This window comes from Neodiprion lecontei, chromosome 4, assembly GCF_021901455.1.
Source record: "Neodiprion lecontei isolate iyNeoLeco1 chromosome 4, iyNeoLeco1.1, whole genome shotgun sequence".
In the NCBI taxonomy this organism is placed as follows: domain Eukaryota; kingdom Metazoa; phylum Arthropoda; class Insecta; order Hymenoptera; family Diprionidae; genus Neodiprion; species Neodiprion lecontei.
Window position 1 is genome coordinate 8,957,623 of NC_060263.1, and position 27,343 is coordinate 8,984,965.

Sequence of the window (27,343 nt, forward strand, 5' to 3'; positions counted from 1 at the left end):
TCAAGCCTTCTTGACATCCATTCACTGTCGGACGATCACCGTCATTTTTCTCATTTACACTCTTCTCGAGAAAGTTTTCCCCAAATTTACTAATTTCGCATATACCTACTAACTAAAATTTCTTTTACATGAAGTCAAGCATCCTGAAAACTGCGAATCGGACCATCGATTGGATTGATTGGATTACCGTTTTGGAGACTTGAGCTATTTCAGAGTAAGATTTAAAGATCTTCCATGGGATTCAAATGAATCGCAACAACTTCAAGTGACTTTTTTCTCCGTGTTTAGTCACACCTAATATATAAGAAAAAATTTAAGCCGAACCAAGTCACCTGGCTGAAAAATGCGGTAATTGGGGAGCATGAGTAAACGTAAAGTGAATTCCAGAATACCGAAACCTTTGTTTGGATCCTAATTTATTTTCACTATCTGCAATAATTGTGTTTTCTCAAAAAGCAATAACAACGTGACCGAATAGACGCGCGCGCCGTCAATCATTTCTCGAAAGTTCAAACACGCGGACGTTATTGGAGCAAAGTTGCTTCAATCGATTGAAAACCAATTATGTTTGAGGGCACGGGGGCAGCCCTTACATTTCGTTTGTCAATTACAGTACAACACATCTTTGATAGAATTACTGGGCCCGTGCTCGGTCTGTTTACCAGAGCCATTAGCATCGTTCCCCAGCGCCCTGATGTCAGGATACGAATTGAAACTACGGTATACTTGAAACAATTGTTGACGGCGCCCCGCGTTCGTATACAATATGCATGTATAACCCGCAAATCGATGAATGGCGTGCAGTAATGGAGGAGGCGATAATTTGATCCGTTTCATTAACTCTCCGCCGACCGAACAGTTAATAATCAATTATCCTTTCTACACTCGGCCAGACTGCTAACCGAATCTCATACTTATGCATGATTCCCGTATTAGGGCGAAATTGTTTCTTCAAGACCGAGAATTACGTGCAAACAATATGCTGCGTGAGCTCTGCGCCTGTAAGATCGATTCGAATAAACGCAAACTTTTTTTTATTGCTGTTGTATAATACATGCACGCATCGATACCTCATTGGACATTCGACTTATTTCACCGCCAGCTTTGATCCGGCCGAGGATATAAGACACTTGGAAATCACTAGCAAATTCTCTATTATGGGAAAATATTTTTTTACTCGAAGAATCGTTGTATGGAATAAAGGATGCAGTATTCCGTATTGATGACAATTTTTTTTCTTTATCGTGGAAAAATGCACATTCACAGTAATTGAAGAAAGGCGAAAAATTTAGATGTTAGAACGGTTTTCGATGCCTGTTGATCGATTCTTGGGAACTCGCTGATACGGAACTTAAAAAAAAAATATGGCTCTCAACCTCAAGATGTTATTTATTCATTTATTTATTTTCATCGTCAAATTGTTTACATTTTCTCGTATGAAAGATCAAATGCAAACACACACGGAGGTTAGTTACCTGTTCGCAGGTCTGACATAACTCTTAAAACCTAATAGAATAAATTTGTAAAATAAAAGAGAAAGAAACTCAGTTTCAAAACATAATAACAGTGATCATCCAGAGAACATAGTTATAATTTTTAATCAAATTTTTCTAGTAATATAAATTAACAATATGATAACGAACTTACATTTAGAGATTCTCTAAAATATATGAATTCATTTTATTTTTCTTTACACACATGTTATCATTTAACGTGTTAAGTTCATTTGGCAAACTGTGGAAAACATTGAATTAGCCTCGACATGTTAGCTGCTTTTACTTTTACTTGACTTTTATTTATGATTTTTAGGAGCTTATTTTATTAAAATTTGCAGTAAAAACACCTCTCCATGCCATATTACCATATCAGATAATAATATGGAAAAATGCATAGTAAAACATTATTAGAGAGTCTCTCAACATAATTGTTAAGATTTTCCTCAAAACAAAGACTAAATATTTGTATTTATTTATTACGTAATCAATGTGGGACTCCCATCTTATTCCAAAGTAAGAATAGACTCCCAAATTATGTTCAGTTGTAATACCTTTAACGCGATTTACACGTGAACTAAATCGCCTGAGAGTTTCCCAAGACAGGAAGTTGGAAAGCAATCACCTCCGGAAACTAATGAAATTACTTTGAGGTCAGGTTGATCTAGATTTCCTCACATCCGTCATCGACCGCTTCAGAAAAGCTAATTTCACTCGTTAGAAGTCGGCGCATTGGATTGAATTGAAGGAATTCAGACCGACCGCGTCGCTCCTTGGAAGTAACTAAAAAACGAGTCGTGTGAAATATTCACCGACTGTCAAGGTCGGTCCACTTGGATGATTCGGTTCATCCGTTCACCCGCGAGCGATAGTGAATTTGAAATTCAATTGCGGTTAGCCGAACATTCGCCGAGTCCCTGACGACGCCAGTTTGTGAAACTGACGATGGTTTGCGCCCGGTGTGCGATGATCCCTGGGATCGAAGGGGTTCCTGGGTAAAATCGTTTCACTTCCTCGGGCGAGCGACGATTTACACAAATCTCGACCGATGGAAAAACGTCGAACGAAGAACGCCGAGACCCTTGAGACGTTGCTTTATACTATAATTCAACGTTTGTTGAACCTCATTCGATGCGCGGTCACCGGCTTCGCCTGTAAGCCTGATGCACACCCCATCATCCCGATAAACGGACCAAACGCGTAAACCATAAAAGAGGATAAAGCTCGACGCGCGATATGCTAAGAGGTGGATTATATGCAGAGGCATGGATTGAACCCAGGAAAAAAACTGCGCGGTCGTATCAATGAACGGAGGATTTTTACCCTCTTGAAAGGGGTTTTGATCGACGCTCATTACCATGCTACCATTATACCGTAGGTGCTGTAGGCTGTATTTTTATTGCACGGAAAGAACGTGGGAACGGTAAGAATGTCGATTACGTTATGGCGTGTGGAACTTTTCCTTCTCGGCTGGGTAAGCACTTTTTTTCCATCAACCACTTGAATAATTTCTTCAACCCTCCTGCTCCGACTGCCGTTTGAAAAAACATGAGACAATAAAGTTTTTCACAAGTCGCGCGTACTTTACCAAAGAGCTCTAGCGATCAGCGGAATTTAGATGGATTAGAATTATCGGTCGATCAATTACCGATTGAGCAAAATTTGTTGTCACTTTTTTTTTTTGTCGAGTATAACTTGATCATCGTTGATAGAATTGTAGATGGAATATAACGATAGGGTTTACAGCTCCAATTGAATTCTTTTTTTTCGTAGTTCAACAACTTTTATCCAGCATGATACGTTTCTCGTGATAAGTGAATTTCAGACTGAACTGTATTTCTCAGAGGGTTAGGCTTTGAAATTCGAAATATCTGAACGGATTTTCTCAATTCATTTTACAGTATTTGTTTAACTGATTACAAAAATTGCCATGTAAAAGAAAGCTCGGTTCAGCTTATACTTGCATTTCTGAAAACGAATTGCGGATTAACAATCTAGATTTTTTACATTTTTTTTTTTCCTTTCACGTACCGTTCGAAAACTTAGTTTTTAGCCTCAAACGAAGCCTCGTGAAACCGGAACTCGGTAGTAAAATTCTAAAAGGTGACTCATCCGGTTTGAATTTTTCAAACACTCTGACTGAAATATCTCGAAAACTGTACAAGTTGGGAAGCTGTTTTTGGTTTCGTTTCGGAGGTAATAAAATTTTCTACAAAAAAAAAGCTCTAGACAATATTTGTATCTGCTTAGAACACGGGTGGGATAAAAATTCACAAGATAATAAGCATCTTTATTCATTTATTCGTTCCACTCAACTTTAGACTTTCGTATCGAATAAAGATGACCATTTAGGTATTTAATAGTCTTGACGTTTTTTGTAGAAAATTTGATTATCTCGAAAATGAAACCAAAAACAGCCTCCCAACTTGTATAGTTTTTGAGATATTTCTAATATTTCGATCATTTCTATATTTCAAAGTTTTCTTTCAAAACGTATAGGTAAAAGATGCTGAGGTAATTATAATTTCACTCACAATCAGTTCGGAAAGAAAACAAAAGTGTTCTGTCGAAATTAATCCCCTCTAGGTATATCACTCAAATACCAGATGATGATTGGTTTTGTTCTTTTTTTTTTTTCAATCAACTAATCAGTTCCCCAATCGATTTCATTCAAATACGCTCTATTTTATCAACGAAATGTTTTACAATTGAAACCCAGCTTTCCAATGAATATTCTGTGCGCCACTTTATGCGTGTCAAACAATTTTCTGTCAAGCGAAATAAATGTCACTGATGCAATCGTACGCAATTTGCTTCGTACGTTGAATAAATCTAACAAAATATCGTCATTGTTTGATGGAAATTGGTTAAAATCTGTATCACAAAGATAAATACTAACCGACACTTCGAATGTTAATTGATGAATTGAGCTACAAGTAAATTGAATAGAAAAATCTCCAGCTCAGTAACGTGAAATATTTTCATGCTTCGGAATTTTTTCATCTGGTTAAAAGATTTGTTAGAAAATAAAATTTCCAAACGATGTTCAAAACTCAAAGCGGAATATTAACATTACGGGGAAAAAAAAAACAATAACCATTTACAGAGTAACGAATATTATATCTACCTCATATTATACAGCATGCATTCCAGATTCAAGTCCTTCATAAAAAAAGAGATCTTGAGCTTTCGAGAGATTCAGCAGGTTTCATGATGAAGGATTTAATCCCAATGTTTTTCAGATTGAACAACAGAAATCAATAATTCGCGTAACATCGTGCTTAAGTGATTGTAAAGAACTGCTTTTTGTTTTCTTCGATAGTTCGTGGCGCATAGTTTTGTATCTAATTTTATTTCTACATACCTATTAAGAGTATCATGGAATGAAGTGTCAAGCTACTTGAAAGAAAATATATTTAACTCAAGGTTTGTTGAACAATAAACCATTTGTCAGAACGTTTTTTATTAGTTTATGTCAGTATATTTAGTTTAAATAACAAATTTAATATTGAAACATTTATAGGTGGTTGTAATAAAATATGAAACGCAACTGGAAACAATCTCACTGAATATGCAGTATGGCTTGTTGGACGTATCAAGCTGAAGTATCATTCCTCTGATAAGTGGCAAATATTTATTTTCTACTAAAATAAATATTTGTGTATGTTGTCAAGTGAAACAATTGAGCATCGACTCATCACCACGTTTATTCTAATTATTTGGATATTGGATTTTAATTGTCCAGAGAAATGATGCCAGACGAGTGATAATTTTTCGTTCGAGGTCTTTTTAATCTGAAAATTGAGAAAATTCTTAAAACGTAACGATAAGAATCTACCCTGTAGCCTGATTTCAAAATATTATTATCTAATATATTCTAGTAAGAAAAACTAAGAAATCAAAGGGTTTATTACAAACAAACTCGGTTACCGTAAAAATGAAAATTTTCCGAGGATCACCCATTTAATTCGTTTCTGTGTAATAAATTCTTGACGATCATTTGTAATCGAATTCGGTCAATTTTCGCTCTTATGTTACCGTTACCGAAAATGTTACCGCTATATTGAAGAGAAGGTGAAATTTCAACGTTACAGTGTTGAAAAAATGCGGAGTTCCAGCGTCAGTAATGTTAATGATTATCAATGACGAATACTCCAATTCCTGATCGCGTGGTAGGCGTGGAAAAAGAAATAACAATTTCTGAGAATGAAAATCAGTCGATTTGTTGAAACCTTTACTGAGCAGTGCAATGACGTGGAAAATTCTAATGTCGGATATTGCGATCGTCATCGAAGGTTTCAAATGAGGCCGAACGGGGTGTTCGATGCTCCATTTCCCAGTGCCGACCATAATCCAGAAATTTCTGACCCTTGCATTTAAATCACGGATATGCTATGTAGTCGTAAAACCTGGCAAATCACACAAATTCTTCGCAATAACGTTGGTGAAACGAATTTGAAACCATACAAAAAGACGCTGAAAATATTTGCAATTCCACCCGAAATCAGTGGAAAGAATTCAAGTCATACGAAATTTATGTGAAATTAGCAGAAAATATCAGAATTCATCCATGAGTGTCATCATTTCAAGCCAACTGAACTGATCGCTGACTTTTGAAACTTTTCTTTTTCCCTGGATACTTTTCGATGTATGAAAAATTTTCCACGATTATTCAACTTTCCTCAGAACTAATGTTCACGTTATAAATTTCCAGAAAATGAACAAAATGTGATAATAATAATTCAATTATGGCTCCATGTCACGGAAGAATATCGATGATAAAAGAGTACTTCTTTTTCATGACATGAAAAAAGTATACAATGAAAACTTGATCATTGTTTCTAAGCTTTGAAGAAGAAAAATCGATTTCGGTCGAACGTTACGACATGAATTAGAAAAAAAACAAAACATCTTACAACTTCCAGAGCTGAAGTTCGATTTTTTGATAGGCGAATGAAGACGGATCGTTAATTCTTTTGACTTGCATGTTTAACTTTGACCATTCTAAATTTTTACGTGTCCATGATTTTAAGGATTGAAAAAATTGACAAGTCAAAAATCGATGCTCTTGATTCATTCTATTAAAAGATCGTCGCACAATAAAAGTTTTTATACGTAAAAATGTATATCTATACGTACTCGCAATGAATTGGAAATACTTCCAATTCCACTTATAAGCTATGGTACAAAATTGAAATCTTGCGAGATATTACGGAGTCAGAAAAATATGCCTAGAACTCCGGTTGAAAACCTTGATAAATACATAAAATACTGCACGGTAATAATTTTAACAAAAATGGGAAATATTCGTGTATCGATGAAAAAGCAAAATTCGACGTCAGGAAATGAATACTTTTCCAAACCCCCGTGGAGCGTGGGTCGTGATTTGATTCCAGTAGCTATTAAAAACGTACCGTTTGATGTTTACGATCTCTTTCGCTCAACTCTTTCTATTTATACATGCGGCTGAAGGTCGAATTTGGCTTTTCATTTCAATTTTTTTCAGTTTTATATTGTGAAAATGCGTACAGGTGGTAAGCAGGATCTGAATAATTCTCGTATCCAGATAACTAATATCTCTGGCATCTCCCGAAGGGTTTCTCATATTTTCGGATCCTTTTGCGATTTTGTAAACAATAATCTTTGTCGATTCTTTTTTTAATGATATTTTCATGAGTGATTGCATATTTCTGAATTATTGTACAGGATTACTTTATTTTTGAGGGGTCAACCGTCAGATATATAAACATGACATATACCGATTACGCTTGGAGAGATTAGGTATAAGTAGATTACAGAGGTTTCAGAAGTTACAAAGAGATTGAAAAGAATATAGCAATATTACACAGGTTACAAAATGATTACAAAAAACACAAATAATTACAAAAATTCTAAGAAAATTTTCTGAAAACACAACGAGAGTACATAGACGATAAATATTACAAGGAATTACAAAGATCGCATGGATTGGAACGGTTAATTTAAGAAACATCAAGAGTACAAAAAGAAATTGCAAAAATGTCTAAGTGAGTTCAGATTTCACGACGGTTTCAATAATCTAAAGAATTACAAAAATTACACGAAGAATACAAAGGAATTACAATATATTACGAGTGTTAACAATGGATTACAGAGATTACAAAAACAATACGAGATTACAAGAGGTACAATTACCGTTGCTGAATTCACGCTTACTTTAATTTGATTTATTTTTTTTTTTTTAGACAATGTTGAAAAATTAATTTTGCTGACAAGTTGACAAATAAATATGCCGATAGAAATAGGAAAAATGTATCTGAAATAACCGTACGTGAAAATTCTTTGAAAAATTGTGTGCGGCAGGTACTACGCAAAATGATGCATGAAGATTTTTGTGAAAAAAATACTTGTCGTCAAGAACAAACTGCCAATTTATCGTTTTGGCAAAAGCATATCTTCTGTTTTCATCCCTCTGCAGTTGCCGTCCAGGTACTAAAAGCCTAACGAACCCGCCTGGCAAGCGAGGAGTTTTTACGTTGACTGAAAAAAGGTGTAGCTACCGTATCCAAGACCTAGACGTCGTGGTCTATAAGATAAGAGGCCTTGTTGAGTATAATATTTCGCTTACGCCGGTAGTTACGTTGTTGTTTGCAACTTTTTCGCCCTTCCCGTTCCTCATAGTCGCGTGAAACTTGGCGCTAAAGCCACGCGCCAAGTGCACCTTATCCTCGCTGGCTCGTTTCTTCGTTTATGAAAATATAACATGTTATACATTTCGTGTGGCAATGATTGCACTCCGCCGATAACACGAACTGTGTAACAAGTATTATACAGTGTGCTTATCTAATGCCGGAATAGTACGTCGTCTACTACGCAGTAATGCGCGTGCGCCAAAATTCCAGATCAGTTGTTTGTCAGGGCGGCCAACCGTCATAAATTCCGACGACGGATCATCGCGATATTTATAACCTTAAAAAATTTCAACAGCTGTCGGTGTTAAACAGAATTACCAGCGATAACTGTCAAAATTTTTGAGGTTACGTTCGCGACGGTTGGTCGCCCTGGTAAACAACTGCCGTCGGATTGTCGCGCATGCGTATTAAACTATAGCAGACGACGGACCATTTTATCATTAGATGAGTACTTTGTATATGTTCGATATAAGATTCGAGTTGATCGATTTCTGTGAGACGAGAGCGCAAAGTTACCCTTTGAATCATTGTAAACCGCGTATTAAACGATTATCGGCACAGTCGACCCACGGATCATAAGTGATTGTATATCCTTTCAATAAAGCAATGATTGTTTGAAATTGTAGCGTCGATAACACGATAAGTTGAACTAACAAATTGTAAAATGAACAGATAACGCGTTGTGAAATTGAAGTTTCCCGAGTTGGTTAACCTTTTTCAAATGTTCAGTCCGATGAGAGAAAATTCGTTCGATTAGTTGACAAAATATTGAATCGAATAGAACGAGTAGCGCGTCGATTAGCATAAAGTTGTTAAATTTCAGTTACTCTGATTTTGACCAAACAAACTTCGTCGGAGTAGCAAAACGATATAGCTTAGCAAAGTAAATCAAGTAAGATAGATTTACTCGGTCTCACGTGGGAAGTTAATTTGCATGGAAGGTTTTTGAGTGGCATAAAAGCGGGAATTAAATTTTCGTTATTTCGTTAAATTAGTCTGTGCTCTCGAGAAAAAGTGGATATTCCGTGGGCGCAACGTCATGAATCTGGATATGTAGTCACGTCGGCGGTAAAAAGTTATGAGAAAATGAATTCTGTGGCCCACGCGAAAAAGTAAAACTGTATCCTTCTCGGTGATCCCTTCGCGCGTGTTTCAAATTACGTTATAAAATACCCGAATGTTGAAAAGCTAAGGGAAATATCTTAGAGACTATGTGAATAATCTCGCATCCTTTTGCCGCATGCATGATCAAAACCACGGAAACCTATAACCTTAAAAATGGAGCTGCATGCTTTCCTTGAATATTCTATGAGAGTCGACGGTTGGATACATAGAAAAAGTCAGCGTAGCGCAACACCGTTTATGCAAACTGCGTGAAAAACTAACCCTGCATCTGGTGAATTTGCTTACACAACAAGAAATAGGACAGGTTTTGAGAAAATACAATATAGTCAAAGTATTCCTCTTCGGAAGAAATTTGCTCGGATTTTTGAACATATTCTTAGATAAACACTTTCAATTATTTCTTCACAAAAGGTTTGTGGTTTGGAAATTGACGCTTTTTGGTAATTTGTTGATAAAGTATAATCGTAGATTGAATATTTATAAAATCAACATATTCGTAAGCCCCGTTAATTTCTCTAAAAATACACTCGAGTTCTTAAACTTCCGATTGAACACCATACTGGTTGTTTTGGAAAGATAACTATTTTGTTCAAATACAGTGCTATTTCTCTTTCAATAGTGAACATGACTTTTTTTTTTTTTTTTTTACCAAGTTCACACTTAATAAGTGACCATAATTTGATGGTTGTTCATCAGACTACAAATTGAACAGCCACTTTTATTCTCTCTACTATCAAATATTTGTGGAATTATTAAAAATTTTCATAAGAAACAGTTTAACCAAACGAGCTTTTTTGTCAAACGCCAATTTTTCACGTTATCTGAACCATTATCTACAGAAACTTACTAGATGCAATCAATCCAAATAGCCGGAAAGAAAATTATACTCATTATCCAAAACTTTTTTCATTATCAAAATTTCATTTCAATCGACAAAATGTAGTGTTTTAGTGAGATATCCCCTTAATGCTTTGCGGTCTGAAAAATCCGCCACACTGTGATGAAGGCGACTATGCATGCGGGCTACGTCAATAGGCCTCCATATACACGAATCTAGGTGCCCTACTTGATAATCGGCACGGTTTCACGTGTAAAGTTTGTCCTCGAGCTCATTGTCAATTTGTAATTTCTCCGAGCTGAGAATCTGTATTTAGAATATTTTTGTGGCCAGGATGAAACAGGAAGCTATCGATACTTGAAGCTAAGAGTCAGTAAAACTCTCTTGAAGTAGCGTTAAGTTACTTGAAGTTGTGTGAACTCGCTTAAAGCCATGCGAAGGCAACGAATTCACTTGAAAACATTAAATTCGCTTGAAAGCAATTGAAGTCACTTCAATTTTTTAGATATCGGGTTAAGTTCGATTCACGTGACTTGCATAACTTTCTTGCAGTCGATTAATGTTAATTCAAGTTTATTGAATCGGCTTTTAATCACTTGACGCCAGTTGAAGTTAATTGAAGTCGATCCAAGTCACTTGAACTCATCTGAAATTGCTCGAAGTTAAGGTCATTTACCAGTTCTACCTTTACCGATAGAGCAAAGTCACCCTTTTGCTTCCTGTATCGAATTAAAATATGAATGGAAAATGTTCAAATTTCTGAGAATTGCGGCAAGTCTCTCAACTATGCACTTTTTAACCCCTGAAATGTGGGAAATGTGGAAATAATGTCACGTGGCAAATAACAACACGATTTTCAGACGATTCTCGAGATATGAGTAACTTTTCCGAATTCCGCTACGAAACAGCGATGCACCATCGAAAATTGAACTCTTTCCGTTCGTTTGTTTCTAACAAAAACAGGAATAAAAGGTGTGAGTTTGCTCGATCGATAAAGGTAGGACTACAACATGACCTTAAACAACCGAAAATCGAATTTTCGAAATCAGCTGTACATTGCATATCCAAGAGATGCGCTTATCGAGGGTTGACTATGAGATTTTCTTCAACGTGAAGTTGAAGCAGCGAACCAACGTCGACGATGTTTGTCTCCCAGTTTTGGATTGAGTGAAATACACTGAATTTCCGACAAGAATCACAGATGCTTGAGCGAGTAGCGAATCATTATTCCCGAGTCAGTGACTGCGGGACGCGTCGCGTAGCTTCGGAACGATTCAGGCGTTCAACGAAGCGCTGAAACGCTTAGGAGGTGATCAATCACGAACGAAGCGAGATAAATTTGGGTCACTCAGAAAAGAAGAAGGAGATACCGCGTGCAGGGATACCGGAAGTTGAATCCGATCGAACGGAAACCGGGTATTTGGCCGCTCGCCATCCACGCCGTTAAAAGTTATACCCGGCGTAGAATTCCAACGACGAATTTGAATCGCACGGAAGCTCCGAGCAGAAGCTTCCCTTTAAGCTTGCCTCGAAGCTCTTCTAAAATCTGCACCCACTGTGTTTCCTACGAACCTGCGCTATTACATATGTATACGTTCGCCATCTACTCATGCATGTATGCATGTATGCATAGGGCATTCCGTGCCAAGTCGATGAGTATCAGACCTTCGTTACCTAAGCTTTTAACGTTAATTTCCTGAAATTGATGTTACATCTTTAAAACAATCTCGTTACTTCAAACAAAAAAAAGCTTTTTGTCTTCAACAGCTTTTCAACTTCATTTTTCTCATAAACTTGCAATAGCTCGGTCAATTTTGAGATTGATTTGAAATAATTGTCTCAAACTCATAAGAATTTTTGTTATTCTTAATAGATTATTTCTTTTTTTTTTCCTCTTTTTCTCCCTTACAGTTTGCACGGCATCGATAACCTCTAATCGATATTCAATATCATTTTACAAATGGAACGAGTGAAAGAAATTGAGAATTTATCGAATATTAAACAAATACTTTTAAGTTTATAATACAGAAGTTAATTTTCTCTTGACGAATATGACTTAATTTTCGTTGTGCTTGTAGATGGAAAATGATTTTACGATTACGATAAATTATAAAGCTTGTGAAAAGGCAGTGTAAGTTATTCTTCAAAAGAGTGACTTTGATGAAAATTAACTTTCTGTTTCCCATCTCAACGGATATTTCACTTATTTCGTTTGTTTTTCCCGAATATATTACCGCAGATATTATATAAATACTGCGTGCAAAAAAATATATTATATCTGTTTAAAATATATTGTGTCTAAAAACTTAGAAGAAAAGTACTGGAAATAAATTGGATGAAAATAAAAGTTTAGAATAAGTAATTAGGTGAAATTGAGAATAAGTATAATGTAAGCACAAAAGTACACAAGTCAAACTGTAATGCGAAGACTCGAGTAATAACTTTCCATTAGAAGAAGACTGTTGTAAAAAATATATAACTCCATTTACACAAGCGCGTAAATGCTCAGGTACGAAGAACTGAAAATAACATCGGAAGAAAATGTTCATGTAAAAAGCAGAAATGGTTATTGAATAAATCTGAATTTCAAAAAAATTTTTAATCTATTCATTAATTTCTCCTGTTATACGAAAAAAATTAACGGCTAGGTGCACAGACTGCCCAATTTGTCATGGAATACCATATACGTGGTTGTTTTCGCGAGCTCGAATGAGAACGATCATCTCTGCAGTCGTACACGAACGTGGTAACTAACCAGGATGCAATGCTGCAGACTCTCAACGTATCCTTGACGACCATTGACACTAAGAGTGGTTCTCATTTTTACCCATTGCGGCAATACGTGTCCTTACAGAGTGCACAGGATCCTTTTCTTCAACCATCAATACCGCGTAAGTCCTTTTTGAGGACTTACGTTCGTAAACGTAACGCTGAATACGAGTTCCTTTCCAAAAAAACATTGTAGTTCAGAGAATATTCTGAAACCACATTTTGTCACCTGACAAATCGTTTGCAAATGTCTTTGAAAACGGCTACATGTACGCACGCATGTGTGTTGGATTTTAACGAATAGGTACAATAACAAAGAAATCGCTTGACCGGTTTTTATGAAATTTTGGAAAAAATGATCTACATCTAGATGCTGTTCCGGTGATCTTGTCAGACCTTTTTTGTACATCGTTTTGGGATTTAGAACGTTCAAACTTTTGGCGGAACCGTAATTTCTACATTCTTTCAAGATTATTCAGTGAAACTTGAAATATGTTCCGAGAATTTTTCCCACTATTTTTATTCTTATGGTTTTTGTAGGCAGGATTCCAAATGAACCTTTCAACTGATTTGACTGAAGTTTGGACAGAATTACGTTTTCATATATCCGAAGTTCGAACAAGCTTTACAACCCATTTCCATTTTTCATTTTGAAACGTCGAACGCTTACTTCAACATGTTTCAGGACAATTCAATACACTTTGAAAAACACAACTTTCTACACCGAAATTACACGTTTCGAAGAGTTTTTTTTTTTTTTCGTAATTTTCAGTCATATGTTACGGGGTACAAATTTTTCATTCCACGTAAGACTTTGCACAATCCGCAGATTTACATTGCTAAAATAAAGATGAAAAAGAAAGTACGAACAAGAGAACACCGAAAAATCTGAAGTAAAAAGACCAGACTCGTAGTTGTAGTATTTTTTTTTTCTTCCTGTCTCTCTCCTTTTAATCCAATTTCTGAGTTCAAAATTCTTGCATACGAATTTTATAATTATTATCCATAAACAGTTAACGCTTTTCGCGTAAAAAAAAAAAATGATTCGTTGCACCTTACCTAAATTAAACGTTTTTATAAATCAATTATTAAACAATGGATGAGCTGTAGATGCGAAATTTGTTGGTTTCATTTTTCGTACGACGCATACCTTCAATAATTCTGGATTTAGTCGCATTGAATGCATATGCAAGGCAAAGCCTGACCCAGTTCTACAGTCGACAAAACCGACATGATCTAGCTAGTAGATTCAGCTTCAGAGCATGAAAGGCAGCCCGAGAAACGACGCAACTCAAGTTCCTTTGATGCACCGACGTGTATCGATACACCTACAGGGTGACTTTGCCTACCGGAAATTCAATATCTCGTCCATTTCTAAACCGCGAGGCTAACTACAATGACTGTCGACAAGTTGACTCCGATTCAACAGACATCTCGGATTAAACATTTTTCATTTAAAACGGTAAGGTAAGAATGAGAATCCTACATTTTTTGATAACATTCGAAAATGCTGTGTTTTGATTCAGAGAATCTAGGCGCTTCGTATAATAATGAAGTATCTCATAGTTCATAGAAAAATTGTTGGTTGGTTTTTTTTTTCGTTTTTATTTCTTTCGTTGCTTAATTTTTATAAAAATTATCAAGTCAATTACAGACGAAATTTTCGGGGGAAATTGTCCGATGAGTTAAGCTTCCGATTTACTGGAATGGAAAATTTTCGCTGGGTGTAACGAAACCAAAGCTCCACCCAAGTTATCGATCCATATTCGTACCTTTGTACACACATTTTGTTGGCCCACAGATTATTCACCCTACGTTCATGAGTTTTATAGCCATACAATATTGCAATGTGATTTTCTTTTGTTCGGGCTTTGGGTGTCGATTCTATCATCACCCCAATGTTATTAATTTCTCGTCTCCGCAACTGATTACGAAATAATAATGTTCAGAAGGATGATTGGAATCTTTCAGTCACGTTTTAATTCATAGTAATGATTACGAGTTTAAATTTCGATTAGACACATATAATTTTTACTCGCATTTTTTTTTTTTGTTTTTTTTTTTTACTAGAAAATTGATCTAATTTTTCGAATTCTAACGAAAAATAGATTGTTTTACGCACGAGTGAATATCTGTGACAGATTTTTATTTTTTTTTTTCAGCTTCGACAAACTTATGATTCAGCAAGATACACATTGTTGCTAGTTTTCATCATGTTCAGACACTCGTTATAAGTTTTTTGATGAAAAAATGATATCAGATGTAAGTGGATTAGCCGCGGTGAGGCTTCTTGAACCTCTTTTTTTAGACGTGACTTTTTTTTTTTCTTTTCTTTCGCCACTTTTTGACCCGATTGTACGTCCCGTGTATCCTTAATGGTGTATCAAAATGTAAACGAGATGGAGAATATTTGAGGAGCAATTTGACGAGAGAATCTCTGATGGGCCGAGGTCCTATTCCTCGGTCTCAAATATTCAGGGCAATCTAAAGCACTGACCTACGTCTTCAAAACTGAATCTGACTCTCGAACTAATCTAGAGCTCCGAAACTCTGGAGCCAGATCGCTGGCACGGCGGTAGGCAAACACTAAAGCGTGTCTGAGGAAGCACCTAATGACGATAACCTCGCCGAAATGCTGAAATTAGGTACTTTGTCTCCCATCAAACCTTGGGGGTCGGATGGCTGGAAAATTCTCAGGCAACGCGCCGACTGCGCACTTCCATTTAATTGTAAGGTGATTCTATTTGCTCGCAGAATTTTGAATTTACTCCATTTTCCCTGTCTTTTTATTAATCATTTTTTATCGTGTCACTGTCAAACGCATGTCTGAGTTTTCCATTCATTTGATTCGTTTCTATCTTTATATATGTATATATATCAATAATTAAATCACTCACCCTTAATGCTTAAACTTTTTACGTTGATGTGGAATTTCTGCCCATCCAGGAATCTTATATTATGCAACTAGTGCGTAAAATGCGGTCTTAGACATGGAGCCGCCACCTAAAATATAATATTACAATCATTAAATTGAATTAAATATGAATTTAAAATTAACCATCAAAATTTAGAGAATATTAAAATTAAAGTAACGAGAATTTTTCATCGTAATAATTTCATTTTTCATTTTCGATGTAAACATAACGATAAACGAATATCAAGAGTGGTTTTGAATATTTCAAATCAGTGATAACACTGCAATAATCATTAGCTTATATGAACGTATACAATTTGACATAATTTTGTATAATTTGATGTATTCCTATATAATTTCATAATATTTTAACTCAATTTATGAAATTGCGTAAAATTATGTAATTTCTGGAAAAGTTTTGTATGACATTATAAAATTTTATGAAGTTGGATAAAATTATTCAAATTCATTCAAACTTCTATAAAGTCATACAAAATTATGTAAAATTATACGCGTATAATCTTATATAATTTTATCAGGTTAAATTCTAGACATGATTTCATAGAAATTTATCTGATCATATAAAACATTTTTTTCCGAGCAAAACAGCCGATATATGACCTTTGATATTTCACTTTTATCGTAAACTTTTAATGTGTATAAACTGGCACTGCTTTAAGTTGACATGTGAAAGTTTTTTTCGGGTTTTCAACGCGGAAAAAGTTTGAAAGATTCACATTTGCACTCAGCATAATAAGAATACTAGTGAAAGTTTTCCATCTCTTCAAAATAAATTTTTCTTCCATGAAACAATCAAGTAAAAAATAGTCAAGATCGAAAATTAAATGGTATTTCAAACGTGCTTATAAATCATGGCTTTTCGGTATATTACCGTAACATGTTTTTAATTTGAATAATTCACAAATTCTTTCACGATCCGATAAAAATTTCTGAAAGCCTACTTCGATTGGTACTATATACAGAATGATTATCTATCGAACGAATTGTCCGTCGTCTCTTAGAGTTTAATGCGCATGCGCTATAATAAGAGAGCAGTTGTTTGCCAAGGTGACCAACCGTCACAAATTCAGACAACAGTTCGCCGCTTGCTGTTGAACACAACTGCCAGCGACAACTCTGTCAAAATTTTTGAGGTTACGTTCATGACGGTTGGTCAACCTGGCAAACAACTGCTCTCGGATTGTTGCGCATGCGCATTGAACTGTAGCAGACGACGGAATATTCCGTCGAAGGATAATCGCTCTGTATACATCCATAAAAAAAAAGTATGAAAGATCTCAAGCCATGAAGACCACGCCCTCATCGAAGTGAGTTGGAACACCCCAGCTATATAATCTAGTGCAACAATGAATTTTGCAAGCTTGCCTATCATTACGGGATCGCGTAATGCAAGCGTGTGTCCACAAACGTGGAGGCGAGGCAGAGATGCATGGTCCTTTAACACCGCGACTAGCTTTCACCCCTTAACGCGATACGGGAGTCATTATTTTTTCACGTTACACGATATGCTCGAATTTCACGAGCTTTTAGCCCGCAATTAATGTTATCTCGTTTTCCCCCCCGCTTTATAACAGGTCTCGCAACGCCCGTATGTACGCAAAAATATGAGAGCTTGCGCTGCCCGTGCACGCGATACGATTGGCCCTTTCACGATGATCAATCCGGTCAATGATTCGTGCCTACCCGACCTCAACCACGATGTTCCTTAATCATTACATTACGAAATATATAGTCACAGAAACAACTCAAATATCTGTCGCTTACTTCATAGAGATGCACGGGACCCCGCAGAATCCTTAAGGAAATTGGCCCAAAGTCCCAAAGGACGCAAGTCCCAAAAATCAATAGTTTCACGGATGTAGGCTTGGGTACGGGAGTGCATGGATTTTTTTATATCCAAGGATTACGAAGCTTCATGGAAGACTTGAAATCAAATGTATACTAAAAAACTGCACAGCCGATTCGCAGCGACTCAATCAATCACAGCTAGCATCCTGCCTGTCTTTGACAATCGACCGTGCAGTTTTTTGAATGATTCATTAGATTTCAACTATCTTCAAAGCTTTGGAATTCATGAAAATCACGGAATCCATAAGATATGAAAAAAGTCCAAGCATCTTTCTTCCGAAGCCTGTATCTCGGAAACTACTGATTTTTGGGATTTGTGTCCGTAAGAACTTTTGACAGCCAATTTCCACAAGGATTCTGCGAGGTTCTTTGATGGAGTATCTTTTCGATCGTTGAAACAATGTCACTAAATTCCCGTACCGAGCTACTTGCCGTCTAAGAAAATTTTCACTTTCTGTCAGCAAACGGTCACGAATTCTTGAACTTTTTTTCGGAGAAAATAGCTTCCGCTTCTGTCTGATTACATGGCAGGCCTTGCTTTCAATCAACGTCGATAACATGCTGCGAGAAATTTGGTGGTAGCATGTGCTCACAACAATGTGGATATTGACACGCAATCTATGGCCAGCAGTAAACGAACCATAGCTAAATTCACCCTTAAATTGTCGGAAAACTTATTGCTCTTCACGGTGGCGATTCCATTCTTACTGTTTTTCGTACGTTGACCTTTCTTTGTTGTACGTCACGTATCTCTCATACAATTTTTTGTGGTGTGCAAGAGGTTGGTTTGCCGAAAATTGATACATTTTACTACATAACATTACTACAAACTTATCAATAATCGTAATCGTTATTTTCGAAGATATCTTGAAAAATGTAAAATTAAAGTGACTGGAATGATAAACGAAAACACAGATATTGATAGTTCATTTTAAATCTCTTGACAATGACTGAAAGTTCAGTTAATTTGTTCGATGTCACTCTAGGAGCTATTTTTATGATAATACTATTTTCTACCAAGTCACTGAAATAGATTTCTTTCCCATCGGAAGTGGATTCGATATTGCCAGCATTCGTTAATCATAATCAATACCGGTGCAATACTGTAAATTAATTAGAAAACGATTGCTCAATAATTAGTTGGCAAGTTTTTCTCGTTATTCCATCTTCTTTGTTTCGTCTTTTTCTTTCCTGTTTATTTTCAACCTGTTAACATTCAATATAAAAATCCATTTTCTATTGACTAAGTTTTTCCCCGGTACATTAATCTATTCCTAGTACTAATAAGCATTTTGAAACCCCCTACCGAATTTATTAATTCAGAAACTCGCAGCCCGATTTCAATCAAAGTGAATCTAAATCTCAAGCTATAAATGGCCAATCGAATTTGGCTGGTGTAAAAAGTGATAACGGATAAATAAGTTTTCGGATTTCATGAAAATCATATACCCGTGATACCTAAAGATATCGATTCATAATTTGTCCACACTCAAAGTTGAAAACATTAAATTCGAAACGGCAAATCTAAATTGGCAGACTTGTAATTCAACATTGTAATCTATTTTCCAAAAACTGTGTAAATACATGTTTTTCGAAACCCTGAATTCGAGCAGAGTGTTTAAAAATCCGGAATACTATAATATCGATAATAAAAACCAAACTTCTAACTATTATCTTTTCATTGTGGTTTATCAGAAATTTTTTGTTCCGATCGCCATACACAAACGTCTTGGAAATTTGCAGTTTGAAACTATTCAGGTCTACTTCGAATTCAGCTGTCCCATTAACCAACAAAAAATTTCTTTGATCCAGATTTCCTGTCCAAAAAGAAACCACGCTTCTTTGAAAAATTTTGAAAGACAAGCAAAGCAATTTGTGGAACGCGGGAACAGAGAAAACAGGAAAAAAGTTGAAGAGCTCGGTGTTACAATATATCATCCAGCCATTCATCTGTCTCGCCAATTTTTCTTTGTCTCATCATTATCGCTGTCATCATCATTATTAAGCATCCATGTATTATAGTTACTACTCTAATAATTGATGACGCTCATTCTTCTCGGTAGTGAATAACAAGTACATGCCACATAAATCTTTTTTCCTGAAGAAATTTTCAAGCGTAAAGTTGTGCTTAAGTAAGATTGTGTTTTTGTTAAAGGTCGGAGTATTTAACGAGCATCAAAGTTACGACTCTCGGTCGATAAAGCACCCAAGGAATAATCTCATTACTCAGCTCTTCATATATATATATATATATATATACCTCCTGAAATTTTTTTCACGAAAAATTCATACTTCGCGGGGTTTTTTGGCGCAGGCAGGTTAACGAAGAGAGAGAATAGACACTTGGATAAAAAGTTGAAAGTCTTCTCACGAGCCCATTGTACGTAAATTTAATTTACCGTAAGACAAGACTGCGGCGACGTCGCGATGCATCGAATTCGTACCGGTTGAAAAATCAAATTTAAATTTCTTTCAAGTGGATTTTTGTAATCGGTTATTCTTAAATTGTCCAATCGTTACTTGAATATATTACCAATAAAAATATCACAAAATGCCGTAAAATCTTGACACAAATTTCGTTAAAAACTTGGTAAAATTTTCTCTATTGTAAAAGTTGTTCGAAATGAAAGGAAAAAATCGCAAGGATAATGTTCCTGGAGATGAATCGTTCAAAATTTTCTGAATGATTTTAGTTTCGGTATTAAATTAAGCTTTGGCAATTCGTGTAACGTATCACTGAAAACTCTGATGCGAGACTGAAATTTTCTCGGTAGAAATGTTTTACAACATTAATTATAATACATACTGTATCGTGTGTCTAATGGCATAAGATCATAAACATCAAAAATACAATACAAAAAATACAGAAACGATGGGAATAGCAATAATAATTCGTGGCGGTTATGTCCTTATACAATTACTCTGGTAGATCATATCTTCAATTTCAGCAGAACCAAAATGTCGTATCTATCACCACATAAAACCTTTTGCTTTTAGTTTACAAATTTATACTCGAACCCAAAAAAGCATCGAAAAAAATTTTTTGTCCGCTAGCAGCCTTTTGCTCTTTATTGAACTTTTATTCAATTTCAACGTTTCTAACCATATTTTCACGTTTCAAGCCTGGATACGGTAAGAAAAAATACACGCTCTTCCGTCTTTTTCAAAAGCAAAAGATATAATTACGTAATATAAAAAATTTCGAATATGAAAAAAGTCCTGTGAAATACTCGATTTCAAAAATACTCGTACAAAGCGATTTTAGTATAATTGAACAATCCTAAAACTACTGGCAGAGATTTTTTCTTTTCTTGTCCATGCTTGAGATAATTGAAACACGTCGATTGTCGAATTTTTCTCCGGGTAACCGCGATAACGGATATTCGAGTTTTACTACATTCTTGTACTACACCGTAGCTTAAAAGAGCCATTAAAATAACGCAACAAAAATACGCGCACACTACATAACGAAGAAAGTGCCTTACGATCCAGCGTTATTTTTCACACAGTATGAATATTTATGCCCAACCCTAACCACCAGACATTGTGGTCGGGCTTAGTTTATTCAAGCGAATATTTACAGCTCGGTCGTGTTGGAGCTTAGCGGACAAATCAGGAGGAAATAAATGCCGGAGAAAACAGCCTTTGCGACTGCATTATGAATTCGCTCTCCCGTTACAGCTTGCTTTTCACTTTTTTAATATCGCATAACCTCACTTTCTAACCTAACCTAACCTAACCTGACCTGGCCTAACCTAACCTAACCTAACTTAAAGGAATTCAAGTGATACGGAAATTAATTATATTTGAAAAGAACATTGGAATATAAAAACCCAAAGTAACGAAGTTGTGCAATGACGAGTTATTGATGCAATTGGTTTATGAACGATACGTTAAAACTTTGCTGATATTACGCGTAAACCTCTATAGTCAATTATTCTCAATATGTGATTGAGTTGAAGTGAGCTGATAATATGCGGCACGTATAAAAAGGAATTCGTTGATTTAATTGAATCATTGATATTTTCGACGTGTGACAGATATTGATTCGATTTAAGTTAATTTTTGTACAACTAAATCTTGACCAATTCCCTTACCGATATTCAGTTACATTAATCAGTGTTTTAATCAAGTTACTATTGTAGAAATTGGCAAAACGATTAACGAATTAAATTATTGAGCTAATAAGTTTTTTTATCACCGACATTCATTCTCTCGAATTTTTTGTTTTCAACGAAAGCCGTGTCATGAAGATGAAATAATTTATCATTCGGTTATTTCAACGTTTCTGTTTGTCTTCTAGTTTCCGTTCGGTATTGGGTTGACTTCGCGATGTAAAATTATTTAAGCAGTTTAAATGTGTGTACCTATAATTCGACCATATAAACCACTTCTCACTTCAAATCTTCTCAGTCTCATGACGGCTGTTTTTATTTGGTAGTACGGCATATACGGTAACTTGAATGAACTAATCAACTTTCAAACCAATGCGAATAACAATTTAATGGAACTCGAATTTGTCCAGTTACTCACGTGCCTGTAATTTGATCAACGCTAGTAATTTCATATCTTTTTATATTCCAGAAGCAATATCAAACCGTCCGCAGTAATGAAAATTGGGATCGGAACAGCGGCCATAATGGTTGAAATAAGGAAAGGTACGTTTCTGAAGTAATATTCGCCCCCTCTATACGTAACGTAGTTTAAATTATTCCATTCCTGCCCGGGGCAAGATGATATGTTAATCTGTCAAATTAATGTGTCAGACAATATTGGTACACGCGAATCCAATTCGCAATCTGCGCAGATCTGTTGTTTTCTCATCCAAGCTACAGACACGCACGTATATTATATACATGCATATATATTCTCGTATACTTATAATGTAGTATATATATAAATATATATGTATATATATATATATATATATATATATATATATACATATATATATAAGATATATATATATATATATAAGACAATGCCTCTGGGGGGTCGTATTGATATTATAATACATTCATGCACTATCACATACGTAGTGTATAAGCATAGTTAGCGTGAAACAAGACCACCGATGTAGAAGTTCGAGGTGCCCGTTGTTATAATTAAAAAACGGCGTTAGTGCTCGGGGGGAACTTTTTTCTGCTCAACCAGTCTGGAAAATTAATTCTATTTACGAAGCAGGGATCAGGTACGCCGGGGATGGACGGCTAAATTAAATGACACGATCACTCTGCGGCTCCGAGGTCTAGTTAATGCTTTGATTCCATTTTCTTTTCGTAACATGATATTTGGACAGTTGGAAGTGTAACTGTTACACGTGACGTTCGTCACGTAAGAACTCTCCTACCTGCAGTTAGACTTCAATTATTTGATGAAATTGTCAGTGGATATGACCTTAAATTCCTGAACAATCGCAAACTTACAAGAGACTATAAATTTATCGTTGTAGAAAAATGTGTTCAGAAGTTTGTAGACACAAATATAATATAATATATGGAAAAAAGTGTTATGTAATGGTATGAACCTGGAATTATACTGATAATTTTATGAAATGTTTGTAATACCCTGTAATGCTTATTATAGCAGTTGATATAAGTCAATGGAATTTCTTTATCACTATGGAAAAAAAGCAAATTCTACGTATTCGGGTATTCAACTTCATATTTTATCAGCTTTGCCGTGTAAGTGGGTATATGTTGCATGTATGTAGATACATACGTAAAAACACTTCAGAAACGATGTCATATGTGAATTTGCAAACAGCGCTACAAGATACGGACAACATTTTGTATACTCACTGAATCGCTATTACCTTTGCATCCCTTTGTCAAAGTGCACTGCTGCACGATGCTGGCTCCGTGATCTCTTTGAATCGCACAACTTTTCTGCAGCATGCTCACCTCTGATCGTGCGAAAGGCGTAGTGTATGAGCAATCCCGAAAGCGGTTGTGTAAAACGCAAGCACCAGAGCTTGAATACCTCTGCCGCTCGGGAGTTCTTGAATTTCGCTGTTCGAAATGCTTTATACACGTATACAGGGTGAGTCAAAAGCATGGAAACCCCTAGAAATCTCACAGGGTTTGGTGAAAAACAAATTACCAATGTTAAATCTCAAGTAATTTTTAACAAGGGATACAATGATCACCTTTGGTTTGACCTTGAACCTCATCTTCAAGATCATTTTGAGATCTACGTTAAATTTTCAAATAGGAACCCCCATTTTTGGGGCCAGAATCGGAAAGACTGGGTAATCTTATGTTCTAATGTGTGTTAAGATCAAAAGTACACGGGTGTTTCAGATTTAAAAATGTTTTTTCTACTCAATGTACTTGATACTCAAATATCTTGATTTATCGTTATACGCTGCCATAAACGGGAACATTATCCACCCTTAAATCACCATCGTTCTACGACTGATTGAAAGTTTGGCAGATATGAACTGCACTGCCATTAGTCTCCGGTAAGGAAGTCAACGGTAAGTACACGGTACTTCCTTTTAATATCCGATGTCTCTAACTGTCTTCCCGCATTAATTGTAAGTATCACGCTCTGCTAATAGCTCATGGAGTTATAAGTTTCGAGGTAGATACAGGCGGCCTACTTGTAACCCAGGAGTAAAAACACAGCGGGAACTGCTTAGCGACTCTAGGGCCAACTGCCAAGGAAGGAACTTCCAAGCTGTAAAACTTTCGTTATAAATCAAAGAGAAGTTGGAAAGATGCTGTGTGTGGGAGGAGTTTGGGACAGGGGAGAAAACGGCACGCGTTAAACGTTTCAAGCAGTTTGCTTTGCTGCAGGAAACATGGAATTCGTAAGTGAGAATTTTAGGATCCCCGAGAGAGATGAAACGTGGATAAATAAATAAATAACCAGAGACATGATCTCACCAGAGGTGGGAAAATAAAATCTTTTATTTTTCGCGAGAGGCACACTCGCCTCTTCGCATTTTACACCCAGTAATATATATTATATGTAATTAATCACTCGGGCCATCAAAAACTCCGTAAAATCTTCAAGGGTTTACCTTCCAGCACGTTATAAGAGTTTGTTGAAAATTTTTCGTCCAATCGTAGTGCGAATTCTTGTGCAAAAGTCGCACATTTAATACTAAATGCAGTTCTTTGTCAAGGAAATTTCACAACCAGACATACAGGAGCGATGAGAAAAATTACAGAAAGTCGTAGATCTGGCTTACGGAATTTTTTGAAATTGCATTTTCCATATCCTCAGCGTAAATCCTAATCGTTATGTGTAATTTTGCTCGTTTATCGGAAAATTCGATAATAGTACAAGATTAAAAACCATGAGGCTACTGCTGGAATATTCTTCATCATCAGTAGTCAGATCATTTCATAATTCGACCGGTGCACTTGTGAATGATTTACTGATGTAGCTCCGTTACGGATTTGTACAGTGGGATTACACATTAAACTCCCAACTCGGGATTCTGGTAGACCTATCAGGTATGTCGCGTCTCTTGGCGAATAGTTCATCCGAGAACTTTGGCCCATTGCATTTCAAATCAGTTGAACAGTTGATACACCACGAAGTAACGTCTCCAACCATGAACTATGGGCCGATTAAGCTTCGGTATGTGAGATGTCACACATTCGCGATATCATCAAAATTCCTCAACCAAACGTAAGTAGAGATCAGAGCCTCAGGGACGCTTTTCGAACATTTTTTTCAACCCCGAAATTCCTAATTTCAAGTAAATTTATAAGACGATCCTACGAAATTTCCAGACTTGGATAACCACTCGTTCATAGATTTCAAGAAGAGTAAATCTTCCCATATTACGGATTGCAGATAACGCAGTGTCTACTTTATCGACAAATAAGTTCGTCCCGAGAAGGTAGACGCATCTATCCCTCTTGTTAGTTTTATAGTTTATGACTGATCTAATGCTGCATTGGCTGCATTGGCTCTCGCATGAACGCGACTAAAAGACATACGTTTGTAATCCAATGTAATCTGCGATAATGAATGCTTGTAATAGCAATAGAATTTTCAACCTCATCTGAATTTCCCTGAAATTAGACTCGATGATAAAAATTTAATTAATTCGATGCACGAATGAATTCTGCTCATCTCCGTGTGGAATATATAGGAACCAGTTTGGTGTGCAACCATAATTTGAAATTGACAACGAGTTTGAACCTCTCGGGACGTACTGCTGTGCGTTAATGTAATTGGCGTAGTGAGTTACAGGGAGGTGGAGAGGAGGGTGTGAGAAGGGGTAGAGACGGACAGCCAGAGCCTCCGTCATGTGGGAAATATACGCGCGATATGAGGGTAGTAATTTAACTCGGCGGTGATCCCCTTGACGGAAAACTATGCGCGTCAGCCTTAACCTAACCTGAGGAAACCTAACCTCATACAATCTATACCTCGGACGAGAGAAACTAGGTGAAAGGTAGCGGAGCTGCACCCCGACAATCGACCCCCTATTCCCCACGTTAACTTGATTCAGCCTCCTCGATGAATATTCGATGGCTCATTAGTATCGTAACCGGGCACTATACAGCACTTTCTCGCACTTTGTCCGCGTCTCGGTGTTGCAGCGTGGCGCCGATCAATGGAACCGCAGTAAAAAAAGGCAGGGAAAAAAAACTGCGCCCGTGAACCGAGAGAATTAAAAGTCTACCCTCCCGTAATTATGTCGCCATCAGTAACGGGTATTCGAAAATAACTGAGTGTAAGATATCCATATCTGCCTTTCCCTACACATCGTGCATATATACCTATGAAATTAAACGGAGTCTGTGAACTTGTCGACCACTTTTTTACATTCATTACGCGAAAATGTTGGCTTTTTTTCTTCTTTGCCTCTTCAACTTCGCCACTTTCTAGCTCTCGTGGAACCCACCTTCTCGTTAATATATCTCACATTTTTAAATTCAACCACTTGCACTTGGGGGATTTTCTCAATTTCTTTGGTATAAATGTTTTGGTAAAAATATGTAGCTTGCAGGAGAAGAAATATCGGCTGTTGGAAAGTTGTTGATTCTATCATATCTTCAACGATATTCTAGTCTCGAGATTGATTTTTCGTTGAAAAAGGTGGAAAATATTTCTTAATTTGGAAGCGATCGTTTATACTTCGCTGATAATAAATTGACAAATAATTTCTGAAAAAAAGAATGTACGGAATCACCCTTAAAAAAAAAAATTTTTTTTTATACATTTCAATGAAAAGTAAATTCCGTATAAGATCGCAAAAATTATGACAGTAAACCCGTTTAACGGTTGATATAGAACTACAACTTTAATACCGTCATGTATTTTTACTCCCGCAACCTGTATTTTTCAAGATACGCTTACTAGAAAGAAAAACCGGAGTATTTTCCGTACGGTTGCATTTTAAAATCTGCAATAACTCACCCAAAGTCTTTTTCAACTATAAGTACTAAGAACTGGCCAAGTTTCAACAAATTCCGCGCAGTCATCGAGAAAAAGTGGCTGAGATTACAAAAAATGGTTTCCACACTGCGTGTGTTCACGCGAAAAATTTGCCGAGCCTCAAAGCCCAAGGCTTGAGGCAGCAGAGGAGCATCATTCCTTTTATCTCACAAGCAGAAAGTAATATTAGAAAGGAGACATATCTCCGCGTTACAAAAGTGGGCCACATTCTGCTCGAAGGATTGTCGTTCCAATAACG

General features: G+C 36.3%; 1 protein-coding gene across 6 annotated transcripts in view; it reads left to right on the forward strand.

Annotated features, from left to right (window-relative positions):
* LOC107225054 (protein artichoke) overlaps nucleotides 1-27,343 on the forward strand; it is a 262,673-nt gene that overhangs the window by 126,543 nt on the left and 108,787 nt on the right. For 5 of the 6 annotated variants that reach the window (XM_046736903.1, XM_046736902.1, XM_046736901.1 and 2 more), the window contains exon 2: nucleotides 22,264-22,337. The exons of the other annotated variant lie outside the window; for it this stretch is intronic. The gene's annotated coding sequence lies outside the window, so the exon portion shown is untranslated. The remainder of the gene's footprint in view (nucleotides 1-22,263; nucleotides 22,338-27,343) is intronic. 6 annotated transcript variants of the gene reach the window in all.